This window comes from Cydia pomonella, chromosome 24 (genome assembly GCF_033807575.1).
Source record: "Cydia pomonella isolate Wapato2018A chromosome 24, ilCydPomo1, whole genome shotgun sequence".
NCBI classification, from domain to species: domain Eukaryota; kingdom Metazoa; phylum Arthropoda; class Insecta; order Lepidoptera; family Tortricidae; genus Cydia; species Cydia pomonella.
In genome coordinates, this window is record NC_084726.1 from 10,991,601 (window position 1) to 11,003,845 (window position 12,245).

At 32.8% G+C, this 12,245-nt stretch overlaps 1 long non-coding RNA gene across 1 annotated transcript; it reads left to right on the forward strand.

The window, feature by feature from the left end:
* Positions 1-4,830: 4,830 nt before the first annotated feature.
* Positions 4,831-7,041, forward strand: LOC133531093 (uncharacterized). The gene is made up of 3 exons (XR_009801449.1): positions 4,831-4,867; positions 6,540-6,572; positions 7,009-7,041. It is a non-coding gene; the product is annotated as an uncharacterized LOC133531093 (long non-coding RNA).
* The last annotated feature ends 5,204 nt before the right edge of the window (positions 7,042-12,245 follow it).

Here is a 12,245-nt window from a genome sequence, read left to right on the forward strand (position 1 = left end):
AGCGTTTTCTCCATTTAACCAACATGTTCCTTAAATGCATTTGTTTAAATTTGTCTTCGCTAGGTAATTCTATTTTTCCTAAATATATTGGTTAAATCTAAACTGTTTCCGTTTTTTAAGTCAAAAATAGATATCTACATTTAAATTTGTGGTTTTTGGCGACATGTATTATATGTATGAGTAACTAATGTTATCAAAAACTTACAGCCTGAAATTTTAAATTTAATGTATGTAAGACGTACGTACTAAAACATGCAGGTACTTAAAATTATGTGTAAAATTTACTGTTATGCAAAGAGTCATGTTAGGAGTCTTCCTTTTTAGTAGGGCCAGAGGGTAGTTTAAGGTAGTAACCAGTACTCAATTTACTATAAATTAATAAAAACTTCCATTTGTAAGTTATTAAACCAAACGCCAGTTTTTCGAATCAACTGTTACAAATGGACTATTAGCTATTTCGGTTTAATATATAGACATAGGTAAAGAAGCCATAAATGCTAGTTTGTCAATATTAATGATATATCTAAAATAATCTTACGTCTAGCTGTAATTAATATTTTTTTGTTTAATCCAACATTTAATTAAAATCAAATATGTGCTTTCCAGAAATGCTTGGGATTGCACCGACTTCAGCAACTCGTGCAAGGTTCGTATCAAAAACGAAATCTGAGGGCGTACTGCGCAAAACTAAAATCAAAATTTCGTTATCTGCCTTATGTAAATAAATTTGATTTTTCTTTCTTCGCGCTAGGACCTCAGAAGCTACCATCTGTGTCTCGTGTGCGTGACATATTTTCGAGATCGTCACCAGGAGGCCCAATATTTAACGATATATTATGGTTTTAAGCCTATTTTGATACGACCTTCTTCGTGATTCGTTCGCTTCTCACGCACAAATTCCGCTTAATTTTACCTGCACCAGCGCGAGCGATTCTTAACGTTATATCAAAAGTAATCAAAACAAGATCAAAACCGGAACAAATTGTTAAATCAGAATAGGTCTTCTGTATGACCTTGAGATTGTATGAGATTGTAACGATACGTACATATATTACTAGCATTGCGCTAATTTTCGGGTTAATTCAGGTTTAATACATATATTATCTTTAAGGGCTCTCAAATAATAATTTCGGTTGTCTTTCATTTTATAGGTTCGGACCGATAATGGTAGCGAGTTGGTAAAATGAGGCTGATACAAATTCATCACATTTATGTGTGGACCGTTTGACAATTAAATAGTTTATATTATTAGGTAATTGAATATCCATTTATGAAATATATCTGTGGCCCTAGTGAAAAAGGGTACAAGTCTCTGGCAGCGCAGGTGTAAAGGGGTGTAAGTTCCACGTAACACTTATGCCTTTATACACCTAAACTGCCAGAGACTTGTACCCTTTTTCACTAGGGCCACAGATATATTGCGTAGGATTTGATAGATTATCGCTGGACAGAAACAAGTTTAATATAATACAATATTATATTTGTATAAATATATCTGCTATAAGTGACAGGAGAGTTATAGAGTTAAAGATAAACAAATTATTTCCTATTTACACCAGTTAATTATGTATGTTGGTATTATATTCACAATGTGCTATTTAGTAATAAATAAAATGTGAAAATGTTTAATGTTTATGTTATTCACGAAGCCTGTGTTTTCCTTTACCTTTAGGCCACGGAAAAGTTTCTTGGCTAGCTGTAAAAATAAGTACATATTTAAGCCTTGATAAGTGATACTCATGTTTAGCTTTTATCTTCTTCACGATTGCTCTTCTAACTTCTAAATTAAAATCGTATTTAATGTTTATTACAATTTACTTTAATGTATTTCTACTCAAGTTAGAAGTATATTTATATTGCAATACATTAGGTGATGTTATAAGTCCATACCTTATAATGTTTGTTTAGATAGGTACTTAATATTTACTTACCTCCGCAACTTTTTTTACGTGAGCCGGCTGCAGAAATACAAAATTTAAAATAATTTGAAATTAAATGTTGAATGTATAACACGTTTTAACATCAATTTTTATTTGGATAATTAATACTGCTTATTATTAGCACCTTTTTGACCTTTATACCACTGCTTAATTTTTTTGTGGGAATAGAGAATATCTTAATATATTATTTAAATTGTCAAGTTATTGGTGCAAATAAAATATTTTTCTTGCATGATTAGAACAGAGCTAAATAAAATGATTTGGAAATAAGCAACGGCGTAGATCACTTACATTTTGCCCCATTATAGCTAGCGGACGCGGGCGAGCCTTGAAACATATTTTTAGGTTTAATAAAACAATTTATTTTTCTTCTGGTACAAAAAAAAAACAATAAAGTAAAAAAGATGTAGGTATACTCATCTAAAATACTTACTATTAGCTGCAAAAAATGTAGAATAAATCAAGGTTAGCAACTTTTTATTTCCTACCATTTTCTTACAAAACCTTATGATGCCTTAAATTTACAAAAAAAAAAACAGAAGCTATTATGCGATACTGTTTTAATGATATATAAAATACCTGTTTCAACTGCAAGTACACACGGTGAGACTGTAACGAAAAGTATGCACCATCAATAATATATTCGGAAAGAAATTTAATCAACAACCAAGACACTAATTGTATTAACCACTAGAACAAAAAAATTTGGAGAGCATAAGGTCTCCATTTTCGAGCACTGAGACTTTTTAGAGGATGTAACAGCTTCGAGTCGAGGGAAGGTTCATTTTCGGTGTTTCAATTTGGTTATATTTTATAGAAAATTTGAATCTATGTTTCAAAATTGGGACACTTATTTCTCCTGACCAAAATAAAGAAAGCTGAAATATAAAGTGCTTAAAAGAAACGGGGAATATTATTTTAAAGTTGGATATAACTTTTTGTTGTAGAATTTTAAAATTTGTCTTTGTTATAAAGAGTTCCTCAGTTTTATGAATTAGGTACTCTTTTAAATCATTGCTTTCAGGATTATGCAACAACTAGTATTATTAAGAGTTGATTGACTCAGTACTTGAACCATTTCTGGATTTACTAGTATTAACACTTACCAGGGAAGGTTGTTCGATGCCCCATCCCGCGGTAGCCAACAAACACAGTAGCCACAGTGTGTACATGATCGTATTTGACGCACTTCTGTCTACTCGTATCTATAAACCGACTTAAGTGGATAGTTACAATGATGTAATCAATTTCAAGCTAAGGAAAACGAATCTGTTTTAAGCGAAATTTCACAAAAGTAACGAAAGGCAATTAAATAATTTTAGAAATGTGTCAAATCTTTAATAAATGTCTAAGTTATAAAAATAAATATACATAGTTTATTTCTAGGTTTTTGATAAAAAAGTGTTTTTACCATTACCATATATTAATACATGTATATTGAAATATATGTGGAAATACCCACCAATACCTAAGTTAAACGATGGTATCTAGACTCCTGGGGGCTTAGCCAAGATGACAATTGTTTGCAGAAAACGAAACAAAACGCTATTTCTCTGTCACTCTTTGTTAATAGTGCGATAGAGAGAGATAGCGTTTCAATTCTTTTCTCTGCGAACGATTTTCATCTTGCCTAGGCCCCTTTTTGATTTTTTAAGCGTGAGCCTAAAGGAGAGCTTTATGAATCCAATTTAATTTAAATCAACTTTCATCTGGCGTGCTGGCTGCTCTGGAGAATTAGTTATATTTTCTCTGCAATTAATAGCTGGGTGTTTCTGAATACCGTAGTCAATAAGGTTTTACTGATCCTGATAGGTGATTATACGGTACAAATTGATAGTTTCACGTCTAGTTTTCAATTAACTTGGTTTGTTTATAGATAAAATTAGATTTATTTGTCAACAGACATCATGTACACAGGTTTTTTACTGTGCGTGTTAGTTGCAAGTGTGTGCGTCAATGCAAACTCTCCTCTTGTAAGTAAATAAATAATAATATAAAATAAATAAAATGTGAGCATTAATTGTTGAATTAGTACTTGTAAATTTCTATAACATATTTCACTAAAAGTATTTTTTTCTTTTGAAAATTCTCCTTATAAAATTGAGGGAAGTCTGCCAATTTTTCACATGTAAAAAATCCTAGATTGTGAAACTTTACGACGTCATATAACAGTACTTAAAAGTGATTAATATAATAATTAGTATTAATAATAAAATGTTAATAAAATTAAAAAAAAAACATAGTGTTAAAGTTAATATATAAATTAAAACGTGGCTATACATATTGACCGGCTTTCAAGCGCTAAAGAGTCTGGTGCCTATAGTTTGATTTTAATATCAGTGCATCGCGTTACCTTATTCACCCCATATAAACATCTTTTTCTTTGTTCCAGTCTCAACGTGTGCTCAGTCGATTAGACCAGGTAAAATAATAAAAATATTTGCCCCACGTTGGGCGCCAAATGTCGGCTTGGGGAACTTCCTGGAAAATCATAAACAAATTAAAGTCCAAAAAATAACTATAAAGAACCCTGTGATATAATGTACCTAAGCTTCTGCTAAATTGAAGTGACAAAATCGCGTTAAAATGTGGCGCCAAACTTCCATCTGTTTTTTTCCTGATATTTCTATCAAATTCAGTTTTTTCTGTAATGTACGCCCGGCTGCAAAAGTATATACCCACTTTATGAATGAATTCTATTTATAAAATCACTGATAATATTTATTTTAAGATGATAGTAAGTATTTAATTTCATAATTATTTTCAATTATTTCATCAATAAGATTATTTTAGTCTTAATATCGACGAGGAACTCATATAATTTGAAATAACATACCTATTTTATTGGATAATATGATAATTTTAAGACTTTATAATTATCAGTAAATTTTATGAAGGCCCTACCGTATGATGTAACTGAAGAAACTGTAAGTAATAATTGTCCTTAGTCATTAAATATCTTTAATTATTATTTTTAAAATGAGTATTAATATTGTAGGGGAGAGTCCGCTATATTGGGCCATCGATTACACCGCACCACTTCAGAATTTTCCATTAAACTACCTTGTTTATTTACACATGAGGCACCAGGTGGCAGCATGGTTGCATTTTATTGCCTGTCACTATGCCTGACATTTTCGCACTTTTATACTTTTTAGAACGTGAAAGGCGATAAAAATGCGATCGTGCTTCCGCCGCAGGCAATAGGTATCAAGCCTGTAATTAAAAAAAAAATACTCATCGACTAAACTTTGTCGAGAGTCACTAATTGTATTGGAAATAGGTACATTATAACAACAAATAACTTAGATAAACCATTTTTAGGGTTCCGTAGCCAAATGGCATAAAACGGAACCCTTATAGTTTCGCCATGTCCGTCTGTCTGTCTGTCTGTCCGAGGCTTTGCTCCGTGGTCGTTAGTGCTAGAAAGCTGAAATTTGGCATGGATATATAAATCAATAAAGCCGACAAAGTCGTACAATAAAATCTAAAAATTTAATTTTTTTTAGGGTACCTCCCCTACACGTAAAGTGGGGGTGAAGTTTTTTTTTTCGCTTCAACCCTAAAGTGTGGGATACCGTTGGAAAGATCTTTCAAAACTAATAGGGGTTTTCAACAAACATTTTTTGATGAAGTGAATATATTCGGAGATAATCGCTCCGAAAGAAAAAAAAAATGTGTCCCCCCCCCTCTAACTTTTGAACCATAGGTCCAAAAAATATGAAAAAAATCGTGGAAGTAGAGCTTAAGAAAGACATTAAATGAAAACTATAGCGGACATGATCAGTTTAGCTGTTTTTGAGTTATCGCAAAAAGTTTTCCCTTCATAGTAAAAAGACTTACTTTAATTAGGTACTGATTATGCAAATTTAACTCCTATTTGTTTAACTCGGGTGAAAGGTACCGTTTCATCCCTTGGTTAACAATTTACTATACTTTAAGCTCCAGTTTAGCTTATTGTGACGGAAGAGTAACTACGGAACCCTACACTGAGCGTGGCCCGACATGCTCTTGGCCGGTTATTAATTTACAAACCTCGCTGTCCCAAGTCCTAAAAGGTGATATCAGCAGTGGTTGAAACGGATTTTATAAATTAAGAGGATAGCAAGTATTAAATTTTATGATTCTTTTGTTGTAAGTTATTTGAATTTGTAATTTAACAACAAACTTAGCGAAAAAAAAATATAACTATATATTCTTATCTTTTGAAAATTGTAAGTATTTACTCTCCTTAATCTTTAATTCTTTTAACTGTCATTTTACATGTTTTAGAAAAAGTCGCAAAAAGTATAAATTCTAGGCAAATTCTTAGGCTGAGAAATCATTTTCACTCAAAAATCGTCCGTAAATTAGACACTACTTGCTTGCCCTTTAGAGGGATGACAACATGGAATACATAATAATTAACTTATTAAAAATAATTTATTAATTTATTTAAATTAAAAGTTAATAAAATAACTTTTAATTTAACATTTTTAATTTGTAAATTCGAAGTTGTTGTCATAGAATTTATGGGTAGACTAGGCTATGATTTGATGCATTCCACAAAAGTATATACCTACTCGTAGGACAAGTTTCATACTAGAAATATTTTTATAGCTCCCAGAGTACAAATCAAACAAGGTCGCAAAGGTTAGTAAGTTACCTTAATAATAAATAAGTCTGCCTCGATAACTAGTGAAAGCATTGTTATGGCAAGTGCCTGGACGTCTTTTCAATAACCCAGTCTCATTGTCCACCCAAACTTCAATCCATAGACCGTTATACTATAAACTTTTTCTACAATAGTCCCAATGCTTGCTGCGACCGGTTCATGGGTGTCTATTGTTGCGCCTGTAAACGGGTTCCAGCAGGCGTTCTACATGACATTAAAACTCTCCAAGGGGCCTCTACGTGTTGGATCTATATCCCCACGTAAGCCTATCTAAAGACCAGGATTTATAGGGAATCCAAAGATATACAAATAAGTAGTAGATTCGTAAGAAAAATTTACAAAAAATATATGTATCTTTTTTGCATTTTAAATTTTACCACACGCGTTTACAAAAGCCAATAATTGATTTTTTAGCTAGCCAAGAAACTCGTAGATGACCAGAAGGTACAGTATGAATTAGTGTTGAGTTGCTCACTCGTGAGGCACCTCATTTGTACCACTCACTTTGTTAAATTGTCGCAGAACTTCACACCGCATAAATGTCATACATCACTCCTCAATTAATTTTACTCATTTACTCGCGCGCATCACACACAGCTCTTACCACTCAAACACTTCAAATTAAAAAAAAAACTCTCAGCCTTTCAAACTCACTCGCGTTCCTCACAACTCGCAAGAGTCGCGAGGCGCTCGGTGCTCGCCGACATTCAAATGAAGAAATGAGTCATTGACGTCATCGTATTCATCGCTCATACTATCAACTGCCCAACTACAAACCTTATTGCAAGGACAAAAGGTCCACCGAGAAATGCGTTGTGTTTGTACCATTCACTCGCCTCACTGTGACATCCTCTCAAAAATCCTTTCAAAATGAAACAATGAATTGGATTTACCGAAAGAGGGAGTGAGACAGACACGCGCCGTGCTTCAATAACACCTCATCGAAAATACGTTAAAAATGAAACACGAAAGAAAACAAGCGTAAGCGTCCGCAAGCTTACATACATATTACGCCATTTTGATCCTAGCATTGCTAAGTTACTTGTCAAAAGCGAAAAATCTAAGTCATCAAAGAACCTACCGAAGAAAGTTTTTTTTCTCTGTCGCACTTGTAATTTCATACGTAAGTGCGACAGCAAAGCAAAACTTCGTGGTTCGCGGTAGGCCTCCATATTTGTTAGCTATTATTGTACTAACGCGCATACCAGTATAACCTGACCTCAAGACTCATATTGCTGGTGTCATGTATAATCTGAATCAATTAGACTGGACAGTGAAATGGTTACTTGATAAGCGATTGAAATGCCAACCAAGTCTCACTGGGCATTTACGAAGCTAGCTTAAAAACAGTTATCGTTTAAGAGACCAAAATATTATTTAAATTATTGAAATATAATATAGTGGCGTACACAAAATATGATAATTTACATTAGTTTATTAATAAAAAAAGTAAATATAATTTGTATAGGTGAAATAAACATGTACATTTTAACGATTTGAATTTGTAATACTTTTTGTTAACGTGCTTCGTAAACTATTTCGATCATTTATGATTTTGACATATTTATAATACGAGAAACTCGAAAAAGTTGTTCGTAATCTTTAGTTGTGTTTTATAAATAGTGATCAGTGACCATTCTTATAATTATGCCAAAATAACAATATATTAACATTGTTTTCGCGATAAAATATACCTGTGGGTCTTTCGTTGTGTCTTTTGCATACAAAAATCAAGTGTATATTACACGCCGGTGGCATTACCGCGCGAACGTTATTGAGGCTTTCGTTTGTTATCATATTACAATGATATTATTACTGATAAATTATGAGGTGGTAAGTTAGTAATTTCTATATAATAATGGTACAAAAAATATTGGATTTGTTCTCCTTAGTTTGTTAATTGTTTGTTTGGTAGTTTATGGTTAGTATTTATTTCAATATATGAATGTTAAACTTAAAATGATATCAAGTAGCAAAAATTGATACTGAACAATCTAACAATAAAAATAATGAACTGCTAAATTAGAACAAGTTTCATAAAAGCATCAAATTAAGTTGCAATAGGATGTATGTACTTCAACTTCTTCGTTTGATTCTTAAATGTATGTCTTCTGTTGTTAAAGTTCTGTTTTAAACCTCCAGAATTGCACTCCAATTAAATATTTAAAAGGAAGTTTAGCAATGCCTAAATATGTATTTACATTAAATATGGTTTGCTGCCGTTGGAGTTGATGGAATAGTCGATGCTGCAAAACTGCTAGTACCTCTCCTCATTTGAAGTAAGACATTGTAACACCTCATTTTAGAGAATGAGGTACTCATACAAACTCATTTTAAATTGATGTCCTACCCATCACTAGTATGAATACTGCAGAATAGGTAATTTAAGGCCAATACGGGTTAAAATCCGGGTAGGGGTAAAACTGCAGCTACATTACTACGCGGCATCGTCGCGTCGTTGCCGCTGCTGTATCTGTCAATTTCCTTGATAAAATGCCGTTTACCGCCGCATTACTGCCGCGATTATGACGTTCAGTGAGTCACTCATGGTTTCAAGTCTGCAGGGTTGAGTCCTTACCTCAACCCTGCATACACTACATAAACAAACTATGTGTATGAAAAGACAAGTGTCCATCAAAAAACCTTAAATAGGTGGTGTCACGATCGCGAACGAATTTTTGACTGTGACAAAAATTTCAAATCACTGACAACGCACTTCACTTCGTCAAAAACGTCTAAGTTCATGTCATGTCCTTGTGCTACCCTAGCGCCACCGGAGAAATTTCGAACTATTAGTTACAGCTGCCAGCTGGACACTTGCAACAGTTCTCCAATAAGATATTGTGTCCTTACCTCTACCCTCCAGTTTCAAGGAAATTAACAGACACGGCAGCGGCAACGACGTCGCAACAGTGATGTCGCTGCAGTTGACATCCGAACGTAACCTTTAGTGTAGCAAAAGTATAGGGGAAATACAGACAAAATGACATGTATGGCCAAAATGACACAATGGCCTTATTGCAAAATTGGTGGGCTGTAGTGAGTTTATCGACACAGCAATACAGCTGCCATTTTTCCCTGTGAGATGTACAGCATCATTGGCTCTTGAAATGAGCTTGAACGTTTTTGATACTCACTTAAGTTTATCTTATACAGGAGTTTCTTCAGTTTCAATGACAATTATGTGTAGTAATTTGTGATTATTTTGATTGAAACTAAATACCAATAATTTTACTAAATGATTTATTTTAATTTTATTACAATGGGCAGTTATTTTAATAAAATATAATTTTTAATGCGTTTACCATTGGGCAACACGACATACATATACACTGGACAAAACGACATAGTCTATGCTATACAGAGGATAATGTGTCGTTTTACCCATTTTACTACATATGGACAAAATGGTTTTTTCTTGTATCACTTTCTCAATTTATCCTTTAATATTGTTCCTATTAAATTAAAAGTTTGTGTTAATGTTAGTCACTGAACCTATGATCAGTATTAATAACTGATATGAATTATAATTACCTTAAATAACGACATATGGGTCAAAAACAAAACACCTTGTCAATTTGTTCATACTTCTCCTACTTAGGTACTTTGCTTCTGAATAGTAATTTCTGTGTTTTAGTTACATTAGATTAACGGGTTGGCTTAAAGTATTGAAAAGTTTTATTTTAGAATACACAATAAAAAGACCATAAGCTATTCGTTTTTGGATTATATAATGACGAACTCGAGCATATTCGGCATTATAAGTAAACAATACTACCTATAATATAAAGTCCACCTTAGATTTTTTGTAGTGTTTCTGACCGTCCACATAAGAATAAGAAACCATTTATTGCCACATAATAAAAAAACAGATATGTCACAAATACAATGTTTAACTTAAAAAGAATTGGCATGCGCGGCAAAAGGAACGGGCTCAGCATACGCTGCGTCAACCATTTCATTACAAATTGACTGCGCAGCGCTGATTTTCAATCCGTCCCCTTCACTGAACCACATTGATATGACATGCGGGTTAATGGATTTTTGGTTTTATTACCAGAGATAGCTTGTGTATACAATTATTGTACAAAAAAATAAAGAAATTTTTATTACAAGTGAATATTTAATGTTTTAATTTGGTATTTACTTGATATTGACAACTGGTTACATTTATAACTTAAGTATACACATAATGCTTTGTACAACGTTTTGGTCAATATTCACAACTGTCGTTTTACCATTAATTTTAATTATTACGGCATATTCTCGTCCATTAAAAAAAAAGCGCTGGTGGCCTAGCGGTAAGAGTGTGCGACTTGCAATCCGGAGGTCGCGGGTTCAAACAAACCCCGGCTCGTACCAATGAGTTTTTCGGAACTTGTGTACGAAATATCATTTAATATTTACCAGTCGCTTCGATGAAGGAAAACATCGTGAGGAAACCGGACTAATCCCAACCAGGCCTAGTTTACCCTCTGGGTTGGAAGGTCAGATGGCAGTCGCTTTCGTAAAAACTAGTGCCTACGCCAAATCTTGGGATTAGTTGTCAAGCGGACCCCAGGCTTCCATGAGCCGTGGCAATATGCCGGGACAACGCGAGGAAGAAGGATTCTCGTCCATTAAAGGCCATCTTTGCCAATATTATTCCACTAAAAATTGCCCGCAGATCTGCAGTGGATGGTGCTTTAGAATCGTTCGGAGAGTTGCATGTTTTGGTAAAAATGTATGTGAATTGTGATGGTGTTTTAGACAAATTTTAGGCACTTGTGGCAAAAGTACTAAATGATTCCATACTTCCGAATGTCCTTAGGCTCAACTACTCGAAGGTTTTTGGGCAATTTTAAGTACATTTATATGTGTATAGCGATGGGTGGCAAGTTATTTCGAGAAGAAAATAAAATTAACAATGAAATTCCAAAAGTAATTACCTAAAGAGATTCGACTTGAAATTTGTCCAAAGTGTAATGCAAACGGCCAGAAGTAAGTTACGCGAAGTTAAAGAAAGGGAGCATTTTGTTCTTTGTTTTTAATGCTGGATATGTTCTAGTTTGTCATTATAAAATCCATAAAACTATAGCCATTGTCTTTATTCTCTGGTGTTCAAAAATAAAATTTCTCATTACTTTAAGCCAACCCGTTATACTTTAATTTAGGTTATGTTGTTTGTATATATATCAAAAATATGAAGTTACTAGTTTACCTTTAAATTTCAGCTAAGCGTAAGTTAATTTATTTTTGCTTAATACGTACTTTTTGTAAAAACAATGTACTTCATTAAAAATTTTTAAGTAAAAAAAAATATATAAAAGTTTTACAATTTCAGTTTGTAAGTATACAAAAGTCGTACCTACAATCATCCTATTGATCACAATGAGTTAAAAAAAGAACATGTTAAATTTTTCATAAAAAGTATAATTTATTGTATCTTACTAGTATTACTGTAGAGTTTACCTACTTTAATTTGAATAATATTTTGAAGCAATTCTCATTTGTAAAATAAATTTTAAAGTAATTTAAATCACAAATTTATAAAATGTCTGATATCTTGTATTTTTAATGTCAATGTAATATCTTGTATGTCAAATATAAATAAAATAAAATTTATTTCGTAAAAAAAAAATAACTAGATCCCGAAGTTACAGAAAATATAC